The sequence below is a fragment of the Oncorhynchus masou genome, chromosome 14 (genome assembly GCF_036934945.1).
Source record: "Oncorhynchus masou masou isolate Uvic2021 chromosome 14, UVic_Omas_1.1, whole genome shotgun sequence".
Classification (NCBI taxonomy): domain Eukaryota; kingdom Metazoa; phylum Chordata; class Actinopteri; order Salmoniformes; family Salmonidae; genus Oncorhynchus; species Oncorhynchus masou.
In genome coordinates this window covers 20,171,142-20,185,251 of record NC_088225.1, presented here as the reverse complement: position 1 = coordinate 20,185,251, position 14,110 = coordinate 20,171,142, and the positions used below count along the sequence as shown (strand labels likewise).

The window sequence follows — 14,110 nt, the reverse complement described above, 5'->3', positions numbered from 1 at the left end:
CAGCATGACAATGCCCCTGTGCACAAAGCGAGGTCCACACAGAAATAGTTTGTCGAGATCGGTGTAGAAGAACTTGACTGGCCTGCACAGAGCCCTGACCTCAACCCCATCAAACACCTTTACCTCCTATGGTAAATTCAATTGATTGGACATGATGTGGAAAAACACACATCTGTTTATATAAGGTCCCACAGTTGACAGTGCATGTCACAGCAAAATCAAATCCATGAGGTCAATGGAATTGTTCGTAGAGCTCAGAGACAGGATTGTATCGAGGCACAAAAAATATCTGCAGCATTGAAGGTCTCCAAGAACACAGTGGCCTCCATCTTTCTTAAGTGGAAGAAGTTTGGAACCACCAAGACTCTTCCTAGAGCTGGCCGCCCTGACAAACTGAGCAATCGGGTGAGAAGGGCCTTGGTCAGGGAGGTGACCAAGAACCCGATGGCCACTCTGAGACAGCTCCAGATTTCCTCTGTGGAGATGGGAGAACCTTCCAGAAGGACAACCATCTCTGCAGCACTCCACCAAACAGGCCAGACTGAGGCCACTCCTCAGTAAAAGCACATGACAGTTGGAGTTTGCCAAAAGGCACCTAAACCAAGATTGAACTCTTTGGCCTGAATGCCAAGCGCCATGTCTGAAGGAAACCTGGCAGCATGGTGGTGGCAGCATCATGCTGTGGGGATGTTTTTCAACGGCAAGGACTGGGAGACTAGTCAGGATCGAGGGAAAGATGAACGGAGCAAAGTACAGTAGAGATCCTTGATGAAAACCTGATACAGAGCGCTCAGGATCTCATACTGGGGGTGAAGGTTCACCTTTCAACAGGACAACGACCCTAAGCACACAGCCAAGACAACGCATAATTGGCTTCGCGACAAGTCTCTGAATGTCCTTGAGTGGCCCAGCCAGAGCCTGGACTTGAACCCCTCTATGCATGTGTGTGTGAGCTTATGTTGTGTGTATTGTGTGTTGGAGTGTCAGTGTAGTATGTGTGAGTGTGTGGATAGAGTATAGTGAATGTGCATAGAGCCAGTGCAAATAAAAAAAAAAGATAATAAAGGGGGTCAATGTAAATAGTCTGGTGGCCATTTGATTAAGTATTCAGCAGTCTTATGGCTTAGGGGTAGAAGCTGTTTAGGATCCTTTCTGTCCCAGACTTGGGCGCTCTGAGACCGCTCGATGTGGGGTAGCAGAGAGAACAGTCAATTTTTAATTTAATTTAATTTATTTAATTTACTCTTTATTTAACTATGACTTGGGTGGCTGGAGTCTTTGACAACTTTTAGGGCCTTCCTCTGACACCGCCTGGTATAGAGGTCCTGGATGGCAGTGAGTTCGGCCCCAGTGATGTACTGGACCGTACGCCGTACCCTCTGTAGCGCCTTGCCGCCGAATGTCAAGCAGTTGCCATACCAAGCGGTGATGCAGCCATTTAAGATGCTCTCAATGGTTTAGCTGTATAACTTTTTGAGGATCTGAGGGCCCATGCCCATTGTACCCCTGTACACTGACTCTGTAATGGTACTCTGTGTGTATAGTCAAGTTATTGTTACTCATTGTGTATTTATTTCTGGTGTTATTTTTATTATTATTATTATTTTCTCTGTGCATCATTGGGAAGGGCCTGTAAGTAAAAGGGTATTGAGCACATTTACTTACTGTCATTGGGGGCCTGCACAGTGCACAGCCCTGGTAAATGATGACTTTAATTTTGTGTGCGGGGGAAAGGCTGAGCATCGGAGGCTCAAGCAAGGATAAACAATCACATCAGTCACAGTGCAGAAGTGTTTCCCCTCATATCATACTAACTGTACACAGCAACATGATCTTCCTCACTCCAGGCCTGTGGTTGGCCTGAGGCAGCTGTCGGGAGGATAGACCAATGGGATAGACCAGAGAGCCTTTAGCAGATCCTGAGTGGTTATCTTATTCTCAGGCAGTGAGGCGCATGGCCTCTGAGGGAGCGGCTGCATTAAATCCACAGTTTTGTTTAACAAATGTTTATTTCCTGCCCAACCGCTATGCGTTAATGAGCCTGGTATGAGTATTCCCCAACCGCTATGCGTTAATGAGCCTGGTATGAGTATTCCCCAACCGCTATGCGTTAATGAGCCTGGTATGAGTATTCCCCAACCGCTATGCGTTAATGAGCCTGGTATGAGTATTCCCCAACCACTATGTGTTAATGAGCCTGGTATGAGTATTCCCCAACCACTATGCGTTAATGAGCCTGGTATGAGTATTCCCCAACCACTATGCGTTAATGAGCCTGGTATGAGTATTCCCCAACCGCTATGCGTTAATGAGCCTGGTATGAGTATTCCCCAACCACTATGCGTTAATGAGCCTGGTATGAGTATTCCCCAACCACTATGTGTTAATGAGCCTGGTATGAGTATTCCCCAACCACTAATGAGCCTGGTTAATGAGCCTGGTATGAGTATGAGTTCCCCAACCACTATGCGTTAATGAGCCTGGTATGAGTATTCCCCAACCACTATGCGTTAATGAGCCTGGTATGAGTATTCTCCAACCGCTATGCGTTAATGAGCCTGGTATGAGTATTCCCCAACCGCTGTTTTCTAGTAAGACAAGCACTGTCAACACACAGTAGCTTGCTGCTGGGTTAAATACAAGGGGTGGCTAGCGCCCAGCCTATTGGCTGCCTCTGCTGAACTGGGGTCAGTGCTGTGTGCTTCAGATAGGTAAGGCCTTGTGACATCAGTGTGCGGGTTGGAGATACGGGGGTGGGGAGGAGGGGGGGTGTATTGTGACAGTCATGACAATAATCAGCCAGCCAAAATTGCCAAGGTCTCCATAACAACTGTTCAAATATCCCAAAAACATATATTCTGTATATTATTTGTATTATTATTATTTATTTATTTTGCTATTCTAATGATTATTACTGTAACCACAATCATTTGGCTGGCCAGTTACCGTCATCCCAAATGATTTTTTAGAAGCCTCTCCGATCCTGACTGCATGTGCTGCCATAGATAGAATGAATAGAACGGGCATCCCATTCAAGGTTGGTTTGTGCTATCTGAGATCTTTGGGACGTCCCTTCCCTAAATCCTAACCTTAACCCATACACTTACCCTAATCATAAACCTTACCTTAACCCTTACCTTAATTCTTACTTAAACCATTTTAAATGTCAACTTCAATGGGGTAGCAAGGACCATTAGAGGTTCCAAGTCCATTCTATTCATTCTGTTTCTGTCTGCTGCTGCATTGGTGGTGGGTTTCTTAGGCAACCAATTACTCATTTGCTTGTTTCAGCAAGGAGCAACAAAGTTTCATCCCATTGTTACGAGTTCATGATACACTGTATATATACTGTATATATATATATATATATATATTGTAACTGACGAGGAGTAGTAAGAAGGATCGGAGGACCAAAATGCAGTGTGGTATGTATCCACAATATAATTTAATGAGACTGAATTCAAAATACAAAAGAACAAGAGAATCAAAATTAAAACCGAAACAGTCCCGAATGGTGCAAACACTGAAATGGAAAATAATCACCCACAAAACACAAGTGGGAAAAAGCTACCTAAGTATGATTCTCAATCAGAGACAACTAACGACACCTGCCTCTGATTGAGAACCATACCAGGCCAAACGCAAAAACACAACATAGAAAAAGGAACATAGACTGCCTACCCAACTCACGCCCTGACCATACTAAAACAAAGACATAAAGGAGCTAAGGTCAGAACGTGACATATAAACTGTATATTAAACGGTTATGGCAGTTATTTTATTTTCATGGCGGTCTTCATCCATAACCGTTGGCTACACGGTTATACAGTAGTTGTGGCAGCCTATGTAGCAGTACACTGAAGCATGGGAATCAGAAGTAAACCTATACACCAGAGTAAGGACGACCGATAGACTACAGGGATGGGTGTTTTCATAGAAATGTCATGCATTAAATCCAAGACCTCCTTCAATGTTACTTTACATAAAGCCTTGTGTCATAGTTAGCCATATAGCCTGTTAGGCAGTCAACTTCATGTTCTGCTGAGGGCTTGTTACTGATATATACACTACTGTTAAAAGGTTTGGGAGTCGCTTAGAAATGTCCTTGTTTTTGAAAGATAAGCACATTTTTTGTCCATTAAAATAACATCAAATTGATCAGAAATACAGTGTAGACATTGCTAATGTTGTAAATGACTATTGTAGCTGGAAACGGCAGATTTCTTTATGGAATATCTACGTAGGCGTACAGAGGCCCTTTATCAACCATCACTCCTGTGTTCCAATGGCACATTGTGTTAGCTAATCCAAGTTTATCATTTTAAAAGGCTAATTGATCATTAGAAAATCATTTTGCAATTATATTAGCACAGCTGAAAACTGCTGATTAAAGAAGCAATAAAACTGGCCTTCTTTAGACTAGTTGATTATCTGGAGCATCAGCATTTGTGTAACGATTCTCGTGTTGTGAAGTGGAAGCGGACCAAAATGCAGCGTGGTATTCCTGAGACATGTTTAATAAAGAAAAAAACGAACAATACAAAAACGGAACGTGAAAATCTATACAGCCTATCTGGTGTCAATAAACACAGAGACAGGAACAATCACCCACAAACACACAGTGAAACCCAGGCTTCCTAAATATGGTTCCCAATCAGAGACAATGACTAACACCTGCCTCTGATTGAGAACCATATCAGGCCAGACATAGAAATAGACAAACAAGACATCCAACATAGAATGCCCACTCAGATCACACCCTGACCAACCAAAACATAGAAACATACAAAGTAAACTATGGTCAGGGTGTGACAATTTGTGGGTTCGATTACATGCTCAAAATGGCCAGAAACAAATAACATTCTTCTGAAACTCGTCAGTTTATTCTTATTCTGAGAAATGAAGGCTATTTCATGCAAGAAATTGCCAAGAAACGGAGGATTTTAAATTGACAAAAAAATTGCTTTTCTTTAAAAAACAAGGACATTTCTAGGTGACCCCAAACTTTTGAACGGTAGTTTATATATATATATATATATATATATATATATATATATATATATATATATTTATTTATTTTACACATACAGTGACTCTTTGCTGATCTCTTTACACCACACATGATTTTATCTACAAACTGGTTATGAATATGTTATGTAAGATAAGACCTACATAATGTTATCTAGTAAAACTATTGTAAATTCCCAAAAGCCAGACTTTGAATAAGACAAAGGAGACTGGAATGCAGGATGGATGAAAGAAGACCATAGGATGGATGAAAGAAGACCATAGGATGGATGAAAGAAGACCATAGGATGGATGAAAGAAGACCATAGGATGGATGAAAGAAGACCATAGGATGGATGAAAGAAGACCATAGGATGGATGAAAGAAGACCATAGGATGGATGAAAGAAGACCATAGGAAAGGATCAATACCTCTGATGTTATCTATCTGCCTCACAATGGTCTTGATCAATAAATAAATAACCTCTCTAGAAATAATAACTAACCTAGAAATAACCTCTCTAGAAATAATAACTAACCAAGAAATGACTAACCTCTCTAGAAATAATAACTAACGAAGTATTAACCAATCTACTCTACTAAAAATGCAATACATGGGGTATGGTTGCATAAGTGTATTTTGTAAAATGCAATTATCCACGATAGTTTTGAGGGATCGCAAACATATCTTATCGCTTCTCTCGCTGTGTGTGTGTGTGTGTGTGTGTGTGTGTGTGTGTGTGTGTGTGTGTGTGTGTGTGTGTGTGTGTGTGTGTGTGTGTGTGTGTGTGTGTGTGTGTGTGTGTGTGTGTGTGTGTGTTTGTGTGTGTGTGTGAGTGTGTGTGTGTGTGTGTGGGTGTGCTCGTGTGGAGGGATCACAAACACACGTCCATCTGATTGCTTCTCTCTCGGTACCATATCATATTAGTGTAATACGCTGCAGGAATTGTATCGTGCTCCAAGCAGCCCATGAGACACTGAGAAGAGGGTACAGAGATGAATCAGCTCATATTTCACCCATCGGAGTACAATACTTCATGTAGAATGAGGATGAGTAGCTGGAATAAGAAAACTTCTTCAGTATTTAGTTGAGTAGCAGTGGTTTATCTGTTGTGATTGGTAGTGGTAGGGGGAAATAAGGGTCTTTACTGAAGAGGTCTTAGCTACAATTGGAATCGATTGTCCCAAGAACATCCTACTTCACTTACTGTAGTTCAAACCCAAAGTGTCCTATCGTAGCTGACACCCAATTCTTTCTGCAGACATATTGGAATCCCATTCTATCACTCGAACCCAAAATTGATTGTTCACAGCTTTGTGGAAGTTACCTGTGGCGCTGATGTTTAGGCCAAGGTATGTATAGTTTTTTGTGTGCTCTAGGGCAACAGTGTCTAGATGGAATTTGTATTTGTGGACCTGGTGACTGGACCTTTTTTGGAACACCATTATTTTGGTCTTACTGAGATTTACTGTCAGGGCCCAGGTCTGACAGAATCTGTGCATAAGATCTAGGTGCTGCTGTAGGCCCTCCTTGGTTGGTGACAGAAGCACCAGATCATCAGCAAACAGCAGACATTTGACTTCGGATTCTAGTAGGGTGAGACCGGGTGCTGCAGACTTTTCTAGTGCCCGCGCCAATTCGTTGATATATATGTTGAAGAGGGTGGGGATTAAGCTGCATCTCTGTCTCACCCCACGACCCTGTGTGAAGAAATGTGTGTGTTTTTTGCCTATTTTAACCGCACACTTGTTGTTTGTGTACATGTATTTTATAATGTCGTATGTTTTACCCCCAACACCACTTTCCATCAGTTTGTATAGCAGACCCTTATGCCAAATTGAGTCGAAGGCTTTTTTGAAATCAACAAAGCATGAGAAGACTTTGCCTTTGTTTTGGTTTGTTTGGATGTCAATTATGGTGTGCAGGGTGAATACATGGTCTGTTGTATGGTAATTTGGTAAAAAGCCAATTTGACATTTGTTCAGTACATTGTTTTCATTGAGGAAATGTACGAGTCTGCTGTTAATGATAATGCAGAGGATTTTCCCAAGGTTACTGTTGACGCATATTCCACAGTAGTTACTGGGGTCAAATTTGTCTCCACTTTTGTAGATTGGGGTGATCAGTCCTTGGGTCCAAATATTGGGGAAGATGCCAGAGCTAAGGATGATGTTAAAGAGTTTTAGTATAGCCAATTGGAATTTCTTGTCTGTATATTTGATCATTTCATTGAGGATACCATCAACACCACAGGCATTTTTGGGTTAGAGGGTTTTTATTTTGTCCTGTAACTCATTCAATGTAATTGAAGAATCCAGTGGGTTCTGGTAGTCTTTAACTTCCCCACTCTGATTTAAACAGTCACTCATTAATCCTTTATCTATCACCTTTGTTCTTCTAAATAAATCTAAATTCTAAATAAATAAAATGTGGGTTTTGGGACACACCAGGCGTATCTCCCCTCACAGAATGTTTATTGGGAGTAAGGTGACAAATTAAATCTCTTAATCGCTCAATTAAAAATTCAAATGCAAGTCAAATGCACATCATACTTACTATCAAAAGTAGGCCCCTGAACATTTCAAAAGGAGTTATGCAAAGCAAGGAAGGACACAAAGTTAGTCAAATGGAAGTTAAATTGTTCTACCTTTTGTATTTGTACCTTTTTACCTCTTTCTACCATTGTGTCTAATATTAAAGAAGTCTTGAGGTATTGCTCGCCTGTGGTAGAGTACCTTATGATAAGCTGTAGACCACACTATCTGTCATATTATTCGGAGGCGTCTATTTACCGCCACAGACTGAAGCTGGCACTAAGACCGCACTCAACCACCTCTATAAGGCCATAAGCAAACAAGAAAATGCTCATCCAAAAGCGGCGCTCCTAGTGGCCGGGGACTTTAATGCAGGCAAACTTAAATCAGTTTTACTACATTTTTGTGCAAATGTGCAACCAGAGGGAAAAAAACCTCTAGACTACCTTTACTCCACACACAGAGATGCATACAAAGCTCTCCCACGCACTTCATTTGGAAAATCGGACCATAATTCTATCCTCTGGATTCCTGCTTACAAGCAAAGACTAAAGCAGGAAGAACCAGTAACTTGCTCAATACGGAAGTGGTCAGATGACGCGGATGCTACACTACAGGACTGTTTTGCTAGCATTGTCTGGAATATGTTCCGGGATTCATACAATGGCATTGAGGAGTATACCACCACAGTATAAGCCCCTGTGCCCAAGGAATCAAAGGTAACCTGCCTAATTGATTACCGCCCTGTAGCACTCACATCGGTAGCCATGAAGTGCTTTGAAAGGCTGGTCATGGCTCACATCAACAGCATCCTCCCGGAGGTGTGAGGTCTGTTGTCTCTCTGGTGTTCACTCAGGTCAGTGCTGTGATGGTCAGTGTGAGGTCTGTTGTCTCTCTGGTGTTCACTCAGGTCAGTGCTGTGATGGTCAGTGTGAGGTCTGTTGTCTCTCTGGTGTTCACTCAGGTCAGTGCTGTGATGGTCAGTGTGAGGTCTGTTGTCTCTCTGGTGTTCACTCAGGTCAGTGCTGTGATGGTCAGTGTGAGGTCTGTTGTCTCTCTGGTGTTCACTCAGGTCAGTGCTGTGATGGTCAGTGTGAGGTCTGTTGTCTCTCTGGTGTTCACTCAGGTCAGTGCTGTGATGGTCAGTGTGAGGTCTGTTGTCTCTCTGGTGTTCACTCAGGTCAGTGCTGTGATGGTCAGTGTGAGGTCTGTTGTCTCTCTGGTGCTCATTCAGGTCAGTGCTGTGATGGGATGGTCAGTGTGAGGTCTGTTGTCTCTCCGGTGCTCATTCAGGTCAGTGCTGTGATGGGATGGTCAGTGTGAGGTCTGTTGTCTCTCTGGTGCTCATTCAGGTCAGTGCTGTGATGGGATGGTCAGTGTGAGGTCTGTTGTCTCTCTGGTGCTCATTCAGGTCAGTGCTGTGATGGGATGGTCAGTGTGAGGTCTGTTGTGTCTCTGGTGCTCATTCAGGTCAGTGCTGTGATGGGATGGTCAGTGTGAGGTCTGTTGTCTCTCTGGTGCTCATTCAGGTCAGTGCTGTGATGGGATGGTCAGTGTGAGGTCTGTTGTCTCTCTGGTGCTCATTCAGGTCAGTGCTGTGATGGGATGGTCAGTGTGAGGTCTGTTGTCTCTCTGGTGCTCACTCAGGTCAGTGCTGTGATGGGATGGTCAGTGTGAGGTCTGTTGTCTCTCTGGTGCTCACTCAGGTCAGTGCTGTGATGGTCAGTGTGAGGTCTGTTGTCTCTCTGGTGTTCACTCAGGTCAGTGCTGATGGTCAGTGTGAGGTCTGTTGTCTCTCTGGTGTTCACTCAGGTCAGTGCTGTGATGGGATGGTCAGTGTGAGGTCTGTTGTCTCTCTGGTGCTCACTCAGGTCAGTGCTGTGATGGGATGGTCAGTGTGAGGTCTGTTGTCTCTCTGGTGCTCATTCAGGTCAGTGCTGTGATGGGATGGTCATTGTGAGGTCTGTTGTTTCTCTGGTGCTCACTCAGGTCAGTGCTGTGCCATTAGACACAGGGAGGGAAATTAGCAGGAGACCAAGATTTTAAAGATCTCCTCTAGCTCTCTCTTTCTCTCTCTCTCTCTCTTTTCTCTCTTTTTCTTTCTCTCTCTCTCTCTCTCTCTCTCTTTTCTTTCTCTCTCTCTCTCTCTCTCTCTCTCTTTATTGTTCTGTCTTACATATCTCTATCTCTCTCTCTCTCTCTCTCTCTCTCTTCTCTCCCTCACACTTTCTCTTATGCTCTCATAAATGCAATTTCAGACATGCAAATGTCTTCCCTCAGGCCTAATTTTGCATGACTCACCATTAGATGAACCCTGACCCTTTCTCTCTGTTGTCTTTTATCTAGCAGGGAACATTTTTTTAGTAGTTTGTTACTTTTTATTACCGTCAGGGAAGACCTGTGGTTTAAATCGCCATGGATCCTTTATTATAGAAAGGAATAATTAGTTTGATAAATTGCACTTGAACTGATAGTAAAAGCTTCAAACTGTCTGTTCCGTTTCCTCTGTTTTCCAACAGTTGTCTTCTCGAGGGCAGGTTAGTCTATCGCTTGTCACCTGGTGACTGTCACACCTCACACACCACCATTGTTTCACTCGGCGCTCAAAAACATTAAAGGCACAATCAGTGATTTCAATAGCCTGGGCCACTGTCTTTGGTAAGCTGAAGGATGGGTCATGGTTAATGTAAACACTGTGAAATTCGTAGAGCTATGGATGCAATGACTTGATCCATGAGATCAACGTCATCATTTGATTGATTGTTAAAAATGATATTCCCCGTCTTAGTACAAATGTCTGTTTTACACACAATCCACGGTTGCATTACTTCATCCATTGTTTATCAATCATCACATTTTATCACTGCAACCATTTGTAAATCAGCAGTTGTTTCCACAGCTGTTTCAAGTTGTTCTAAGTTCTTTGCAGTAGGTTTTTGTCATTTTAGTCGGTAAACAATTATTTTTGTTGTTTAAAAATATGTTTCATTAATGCCCATTGAACCACATTAAATATTATAGATGGTGTATTTGAAGAATAAAATAATCAATCATCAAAAATGATCAACCTTACCTCTGGTTCTATCTGACATGTTTGTTTGAATTCAAAGATTTAATCTACCAAAGCAATTATTTTGAGCAATTATCTACTCTTACATTATAATGAGTAAAGCTTTTTAGGAAATGTAGTCAGGTTACTGCTAGGAGCGATGTGTTATTGTGTGGTTTGTTCTTCTTTGGCTTTGAAATAATGTTCTTTGTGAGTTTTTAGTGTGTTTTTCTTGTTTCCCTCTTTTAGATAACAATCACACTATAATCTATCCCACGGCTATATTTCCACTTTACTTCTTCTCTTCTGTGGCCCCCTCAAGTCTCAAAGCTGCCTCTTAGAAGCACATCAGGAGCAGAGTGACTTCTCAAATGATTTGTTCGTTGCTGTGGAAAGTTGCCATGGCTTCTTTCAGTGTTGGAGGGACTATAAAGAGACTCATAAATAGAGATATGGATGGTTGGACAGCTAAAAGGGTGATCACCTTTAGTGTGTAGAGCAAGGAAATAACAATAGTGGGAAGAGGCAGGGTGATGGAATGAATAAGAGATGGGTAATTAACAGCAGACTGAAGGTAGGAGGGGGATGGGAGAGGGAAGATAGGAGAAGGAGGGGGATGGGAGAGGGAAGATTTTATTTTTATTTTTTATTTTACTAGGCAAGTCAGTTAAGAACAAATTCTTATTTTCAATGACGGCCTAGGAACAGTGGGTTAACTGCCTGTTCAGGGGCAGAACAACAGATTTTGTACCTTTTGTACTTTTGTCAGCTCGGAGATTTGAACTTGCAACCTTTCGGTTACTAGTCCAATGCTCTAACCACTAGGCTACCCTGCCGCCCCGATAGGAGAAGGAGGGGGATGGGAGAGGGAAGGTAGGAGGAGGAGGGGGATGGGAGAGGGAAGATAGGAGGAGGAGGGGGATGGGAGAGAGAAGATAGGAGGAGGATGGGAGTGGGAAGATAGGAGGAGGGGGATGGGAGAGGGAAGGTAGGAGGAGGAGGATGGGAGAGGGAAGATAGGAGAAGGGGGATGGGAAAGGGCAGATAGGAGGAGGGGGATGGGAGAGGGAAGGTAGGAGGAGGAGGAGGATGGGAGAGGGAAGATAGGAGAAGGAGGGGGATGGGAGAGGGAAGATAGGAGGAGGAGGGGGATGGGAGAGAGAAGATAGGAGGAGGATGGGAGTGGGAAGATAGGAGGAGGGGGATGGGAGAGGGAAAGTAGGAGGAGGAGGATGGGAGAGGGAAGATAGGAGAAGGGGGATGGGAAAGGGCAGATAGGAGGAGGGGGATGGGAGAGGGAAGATAGGAGGAGGAGGAGGATGGGAGAGGGAAGATAGGAGGAGGATGGGAGAGGGAAGATAGGAGAAGGGGGGGGATGGGAGAGGGAAGATAGGAGGAGGGGGATGGGAGAGGGAAGATAGGAGGAGGGGGATGGGAGAGGGAAGGTAGGAGGAGGAGGAGGATGGGAGAGGGAAGATAGGAGGAGGGGGATGGGAAAGGGAAGATATGAGGAGGAGGAGGATGGGAGAGGGAAGATAGGAGGAGGGGGATGGGAGAGGGAAGATATGAGGAGGAGGAGGATGGGAGAGGGAAGATAGGAGGAGGGGGATGGGAGAGGGAAGGTAGGAGGAGGAGGAGGATGGGAGAGGGAAGATAGGAGGAGGATGGGAGAGGGAAGATAGGAGAAGGAGGGGGATGGGAGAGGGAAGATAGGAGGAGGGGGATGGGAGAGGGAAGATAGGAGGAGGGGGATGGGAGAGGGAAGGTAGGAGGAGGAGGAGGAGGATGGGAGAGGGAAGATAGGAGGAGGGGGATGGGAAAGGGAAGATAAGAGGAGGAGGATGGGAAAGGGAAGATAGGAGGAGGAGGGGGATGGGAGAGCAAAGATAGGAGGTGGAGGAGGAGGAGGAGGAGGAGGATGGGAGTGGGAAGATAGGAGGAGGGGGATGGGAGAGGGAAGGTAGGAGGAGGAGGAGGATGGGAGAGGGAAGATAGGAGAAGGAGGGGGATGGGAGAGAGAAGATAGGAGGAGGAGGGGGAAGGTAGGAGGAAGAGCCTGATATCGTTTAGTTGTAAGTAAAACAGATTGATGTGTGGAAAACAGGGACAGGTGCCAGAAAGCAGAGCATTCACCATTTTTACTTTGCTTATCTAAATTTAATTTAGAGATTGATGCTGTACATAAAGTTCCAGATTGTGCTTCATAGTACTGACTGTGTAGAGGACTGTTCCATTACAAAGTGGAAAATTTTCAAGAGCTAATTCTTTGATCTTATCAGTGCTAATGTAGGAATTAGTACGGACCCAGTTCAAATCCACTGCCACAATACCATACCATCTAAACCCCAGCCTGCCGAATGTACCATGGCTTTAGCTCTGTATCTAGTGATAATGAGGGTCATTCAATCATTTGAAGTGCGACACACACTGATCAGCCGTATTCTTTAACTGTTATGACTCTGTTACCTATTTACATATATTGTGGTATAGCAGGCAATAATGTGGACTTTAAGGCCAGATGTTAATGAAGGGTAGAGCCTACAGTAAATATGCTATGGGACATGTGTGTTTAATGGTAATGGTTGTCTGCAGACAGGAGTAATCCATCTCTTTATGTGTACTTTAAGGCCAGATGTTAATGAAGGGTAGAGCCTACAGTAAATATGCTATGGGACATGTGTGTTTAATGGTAATGGTTGTCTGCAGACAGGAGTAATCCATCTCTTTATGTGTACTTTAAGGCCAGATGTTAATGAAGGGTAGAGCCTACAGTAAATATGCTATGGGACATGTGTGTTTAATGGTAATGGTTGTCTGCAGACAGGAGTAATCCATCTCTTTATGTGTACTTTAAGGCCAGATGTTAATGAAGGGTAGAGCCTACAGTAAATATGCTATGGGACATGTGTGTTTAATGGTAATGGTTGTCTGCAGACAGGAGTAATCCATCTCTTTAGCCTCCCTACTGCCACTTTAATGGCAAGTGTATTGTGTAAATCAAATCAAATCAATTCAAATCAAAGTGCTGTACAGAAACCCAGCCTAAAACCCCAAACAGCAAGCAATGCAGGTGTAGAAGCACGGTGGTTAGGAAAAACTCCCTAGAAAGGCCAAAACCTAGGAAGAAACCTAGAGAGGGACCAGGCTATGTGGGGTGGCCAGTCCTCTTCTGGCTGTGCCGGGTCGAGATTGTAACAGAACATGGCCAAGATGTTCAAATGTTCATAAATGACCAGCATGGTTGAATAATAATGAGGCAGAACAGTTGAAACTGGAGCAGCAGCACGGCCAGGTGGACTGGAGACAGCAAGGAGTCATCGTGTCAGGTAGTCCTGGGGCATGGTCCTAGGGCTCAGGTCCTCCGAGAGAGAGAAAGAAAGAGAATTAGAGAGAGCATATGTGGGGTGGCCAGTCCTCTTCCGGCTGTGCCGGGTGGAGATTATAACAGAACATGGGCAAGATGTTCAAATGTTCATAAGTTTTCTCACTGCATTCGGTTGCAAATACGTTTCTTACCCAA

The 14,110-nt window shown here is 43.8% G+C and overlaps 1 pseudogene; it reads left to right on the top strand.

Annotated features, from left to right (window-relative positions):
* Positions 1-14,110, top strand: part of LOC135553825 (potassium channel subfamily T member 2-like) — a 98,362-nt pseudogene that overhangs the window by 27,920 nt on the left and 56,332 nt on the right.